Genomic DNA, 6,281 nt, shown 5'->3' on the forward strand with positions numbered 1-6,281 from the left:
TAGTAGCTTCTTTGGCTAGCCAAAGCAATGCACTATCTCTTGTAGAAGGTGTTCTACTCCCATTAGCATTGATTAGCAAATAGAAGTTAGGGCATTGAAAACCCACCATATTTTCAAGTGAGAAAGAGAGGTGAAGCATTGAAGGTGCTCGAGTAGCGAGATGTATGGGGTAAAGATCAACGGGGGGCACTTGTATGCACCCCTTCTTACACTTCTTCCCCTTCTCATCTGCATCATGCTGCTCTGTTGTTGGGAACCTTTAGTTCTTTTGTCCAATTGATTCCTTGTGACACTACAACCGTGCACCACCATGATTAAGACATTGTTGGTATAGTGCTTCATAACAAACCATGATTAAACCATTTTTATTCTTGTGCTCCATAACAAACCATGATTAAAACATTGTTAGTGTAGTGTTTCATACCACACCATGGCTTGCTTGGCTTCCTTACTAGTAATACTTGGTTATGTGAGGTCTAAGTATAGGAAAACTAATAGACGTGAGAGATATAGACTCAAAGACTCGAGAAAGAAATCCAAGTTTTACAACAAGCTAAGATGATCAGAAAATCACAAATGTGTAAAGAACTAATGGAAAAATCAATGCAAGGACACCCACCATGCTTTCAAGTGGGAAAGAGAGGAGAAGCAATGGATTGAAGGTGCTTGACTAGTACATATGGCCGTATCAAAGTGTTCTTATAACCTACATCACCACATTTCATCCTATGGAAGTGTTTTGGAGGGGCATGCCAACATGCCCCCCCACTTCCTTAATAAAATATACTCAAACTTGCCTTATTAGAGAGAGCTTCATGCATCTCTATTCCCAATGGGCGTGCTATTGCTAAGTTACCTTCAATGCTTTAAATGAACAATAATGTGCACGCTATTGCTAAGTTACCTTCAATGCTTTAAGTGAACAATAATGTGCACGCTATTGCTAAGTTACCGTTAATGCTATAAATGGGCACCAACTAAGATTTTGTAAGACTTAATTTAAGCTTATAAAATAGTTCATACAATAATGTTCTGATGACCTTTTATTTTTTTTGGGGGGGGTGGGGTGTGTAGCACACCCCCCACAATGGAATGATGTTTTATCTAGTTTTGGAAAAAACAGAGCTCAACACTTCTAGATGGGATGAAAATTGGGCCAAAGATTGGTGTTGGTCTGATACTCCTGTGAGACAAATGCCAAAACTGCATAGTTATAGGGCAAGTTGAGGAGGGTATCTTACTCTTTAGAGCATTCAAATTTACATGCTATTGTAAAGTTTGGTCTTCTAGAAATGAACTTGTATTTAGGGATACTAATATGCAAGTTATTGAGTTCCTTTCTGTTAAACAAAAGTGCTAAGCTCCTTGCCCAACTAAATAATTGGTCATCTTGTAGTTTTGGGGTTTTGCTAATAAGTATAGTATAAATAGGTTGATACTCAGTTAGACATTTATTTTTTAGTATGCTGTCTCTTTCTCCATAGTTGGGAGGAGAGTGAGTTCTTGTATAACCCCTTCAAAGAGGAGGTATACTAATGTGAGTATTTCTATCAGACACACTAGAAGGGTCCCATTTAAAGGCAAATAGTTTAGTGAACGTTCTTATCAAGATCTTTATAATATTATAACTATGTTGCATATAGCTTATGCTACTGTTAATGGTAGTTTAGTATGTGTGGGAATAGTTTCTCAGTGAACTTGGTCATCAGATTCAATATGTGTGGGCATATTTTCTTAGTGAACTTGGTCAAATTCAGTATGTGTATTCATATTTGCTTAGTGAACTTGGTCATTAGATTCAGTATGTGTGGGCATTTGCTCAATGGACTTAGTCTCATCAGTTTTAGTATGTGTGGGCATAGTTTCTAAGTGAACTTGATCATCAAATTCAGTATGTGTGGGCATAGCTACTCAGTGAGCTTGATCCCATCAGACTCAATATGGCTTGCTATACCTACGCCAATGTTTAATGGTGCTTTAAAGAAATAGATTCTCTCCAATCAATTTATTTTTTTGTTACTCTTGTAGGTCCATGTGTTTCATGGGTGGAGAGGCATGTCATTAGACCATGACATGGAGATCTTTTAGCACTTTATTGTCAAAGATCACCATTCATTTGGATGCACGACCATGTGAGGAGTGCATATAGAGGTGAGATAACTCATTAGGCATAATATAAAGAGTGTGGGTGTGTACATATGTTTGTGATGTGTTTCCTATACATACTATTTAGAAAAGTGGATACCTTTTTGTTGTATATGGTTCATAGGCAATGAAGATATAGTCCAACGCCTTTGATTACATGAGAGAAAATAATTCTTTGAGGAGCATGGGATAGATTTATCCCATCATGTGTTCACCCACTATTTACCCCCACACACACTAGATGTCCGAGGTAATCTTTTACATCATCAATGTGAGACGATGTGCAGAGGAGCATCGATTTTATTCATTGATTTCTTAAGCTATTATGCCCTTCTAAAGTTCTAGTCTTGGGGAGATGGAGTGTGGTACTGCTCTAGCCTTACGAGCATGTCTTGCTTCAAGGAGGCCTTAGTTTTTCTTTGACATGGATGTCGATATCATTGAGACAGTTGTGACTTCTATTATGAAAAGTGTTGGGCCCTAGGGATTGTACAGCATATTCATGAGGATGTGGATGATGAATATGCTGTACAATCCCTAGGGAACATGTTTGACAAGTGCTACTCATGTACCCATCTTGTGATACGTTACCTTTCTTTGTCATTGTTTTTGTTACCACCATGACATGGAGATCTTTTGGCACTTCATTGTCAAAGATCACCATTCATTTGGATGCACGACCATGTGAGGAGTGCATATAGAGGTGAGATAACTCATTAGGCATAATATAAAGAGTGTGGGTGTGTACATATGTTTGTGATGTGTTTCCTATACATACTATTTAGAAAAGTGGATACCTTTTTGTTGTATATGGTTCATAGGCAATGAGGATATAGTCCAACGCCTTTGATTACATGAGAGAAAATAATTCTGAGGAGCATGGGATAGATTTATCCCATCATATGCTCACCCACTATTTACCCCCACACACTAGATGTCCAAGGTCATCTTTTACATCATCAATGTGAGACGGTGTGCAGAGGAGCATGGATTTTATTCATTGATTTCTTAAGCTATTATGCCCTTCTAAAGTTCTAGTCTTGGGGAGATGGAGTGTGGTACTGCTCCAGCCTTACGAGCATGTCTTGCTTCAAGGAGGCCTTAGTTTTTCTTTGACATGGATGCCGATATCATTGAGGCAGTTGTCACTCCTATTATGAAAAGTGTTGGGCCCAAGTGGGTATGCTATGAGCCAGAGGTTCATGAGTATGTGGATGATGAATGCTGTATAGTCCCTAGGGAACCTGTTTGACAAGTGCTACTCATGTACCCATCTTGTGATACGTTACCTTTCTTTGTCATTGTTTTTGTTACCACGCTACATTTTGGGATAGACTTAAGCTATCATATTACCTTACATTTATACTTGTGTTAACTTGTATGTAGTATGCTTCCTTATTATATATAGAGAGAGTATTGCATTGAAGATGTTGTGTGACAAACATTATGATGTCATTAGAAGGACTTGATGTTGTCTGACACACATTATGATGCTTTTAAAAAGGACTTACATGTTCCATGATGTCCTTTTATGGATTGTGAGTGTGAGGAGGATTATTCAACACACATTATGATGTTTTTAGAGAGGACTTACATGTTCCACGATGTCCTTTTATGTATTTTGAGTGTGCCTCTCATGTGAGGAGGATTGATGTCGGTTGTGTTAGTATACACTCAATGCCCATATCTATTATATTGATGTTTAGTGCACATTGGTAAAGGCCCCCATTACAAGGAGAAGACATCCGTGCACTTGTGTCTTTAGTGGGAGCCTTGGCTTAGAAAACATTGATGATGGGGTCATTATTATGATCATTGATGGTTAGGATATGGTCAAGGTTTTGAGCACATTAGCTGGGGCCCAAGACGGTGGGGTCATCTAGGCACGTTTTGAGGGCAGTGTCCATGTTTATACCACATAACATCCTTCATTATATATACATTGTCAGGTTCATGGTGGGTGATGGCCTCTATAACACCAGAGAAAATGTAAGGGGATCAAAACTATGGGACACTAAGATCCCAGCTCTAAGGACACCAACAATAAACTCTGCATCTATCCTCAACCCTCCAGTTGACACATTCTGACACCTCAACACTCCCTAATCTGACCTAGCTAACTCCTCTAAGTGTCCTCCTCAGTCAAATTTGACCTCTAATAGCTCTGACCTTCCACACCTATAAGCCTTAGATGACACCCTACTGACCTAAACCTCCCTAGTTGACACATAGTTGACTGTAAACTGATTCAGCTGACCCCAATTCAAAATGAGTCCTCCAAGATCTTCTATAATCCTCCAGCATCAGCTAACCTCAATCCCACAACCCTAGGGCCTCACTGAACACTTTGTTGACCCTCAGCTGACCTTCTGTTGACTCATGCTGCTTGCTTGACTAAGTTCAACCGAAACTGACTCAGCGATAAAAACAAGCCCGACTGATTTAGCAACCTCAGTTAAATTATATTCTAAAATGAGTTCTCTAGGATCTTCTATAATCCTCCAACATCAGCTAACCTTAATACCACAACCCCAAGGCCTCACTGAACACTTTGGTGACCCTCTGTTGACGTTTTATTGACTCATGCCTGGACTGAATCCGATTGAAATTGACTCAGCTGCTGACAGAAACAGGCCCGACTGATTCAGCAACCTCAATTGAATCAGATTCTTTCTCTCACTTGTCCCCTCCAACTCTCACTGACTCTCAGGCTACTCTAATCTCAACGAAATATCACACTGTAGGCTCTCTGCTGACTACAGCTAATGCACATCTAACTACTCACAATCCTCTGACTATCAGATCAAACTCACAAATACTTTCCTCAAACCTAGACAAGCCAAACCAAGCCGTCTACACCTTTATCTGACTTCATATGATACTCAGCTATCCTTGTCCGACTATGTATCTTCTCACTGTGATGCTGACTGAGTCATCACTTACTCAGCACACCGGCTGCCCAGACTTCCAAGGACGGACACACATATGTTCTATCTCCATGAAATCAATCAAAACAACTCATTTACCACAACAAAAACATCAAAACATAAACACTTTGCATCCATTCACAAACTAACACAATCCAAAATCTCTCATTTCTTTAGATAGACAAAAAAACTTCAGCGTCTCAACATCCCTGAGACATGGGCTCAATCATATAAGAAGAAAACACCAAGAATCTCATGGGTCCTCCACAGATAGACCTCAGCCACACAACTCTCCAAAGCTTCATCTTCACCCACGACTTCAAACCATCACTGAATTCACTGCCGCCGCAAGTAGAACATCCTTCTCACAACACAGATACGAAACCAGCATTCAACTGAAACTCAGCACAACAGCTACTACAATTGAGCAAGAAATGGTTTGAGTCAAATCTCTAATAGAGATGTTGCACAGAGAACCTAGGGCACACACATCCTAGCTAACTCTCTAGTCTTCAGCACTCCCTCTGCTCTGACCCAAACAAACCTTCTCACACTGTGCAGGTCTTCTCTTCTACAATCTTCAAAAACTGCAAGAACTCTAGCTTGCAAACTCTAATCAAAGAAAGTTAACTTGTAGGACCTCTCCATTGTAGTCGCTCCCACTCTCTTTCCTCTCCCTCGTGGTCTCTCTAGCCACACCTTCTCGGAGAGTTCCCTCTATGGTCACACTAACTACTTTTCTTGCATAATCCCCAAAAACTTCCCAATTCTCCTTCTTCAACTCATTTTCCTCTCCCTTTCTTTTGGAACATTGCACTGCCTGATTTGCTCGATTGCCCATGCTCTTTCTTTTTTCATTCTCGCACCTACACAAATCCACTGTCTGCAACATCGCTTTTGCCACTTTAGCCATATCTCCTCCTCAAGCAACATTACACTAAATTCTTCAAATGATAGAGGTGGTACTCTAAGTTGTGTGTTTAGTGCTATAACCAAGCCATCATAAGTGAAATAGACAATGCAATAAATAGAGAATGGAGATAATTTAAAATTTTTAGATAGGTATAATGTGATGGTACTATCCACCCGTGTGCTCTCAATTGGTAGGCATGTTGTGAGGAGAATTTTAGACTGTCTCATCTCACCCACTTGATGGGACATGATTATATCTTGAATATATGGCTTGAAGCAGCCCAATCTAAACATCAT

This window comes from Cibotium barometz, chromosome 54 (assembly GCF_041138505.1).
Source record: "Cibotium barometz isolate CiBa-2024 chromosome 54, ASM4113850v1, whole genome shotgun sequence".
Classification (NCBI taxonomy): Eukaryota; Viridiplantae; Streptophyta; class Polypodiopsida; order Cyatheales; family Cibotiaceae; genus Cibotium; species Cibotium barometz.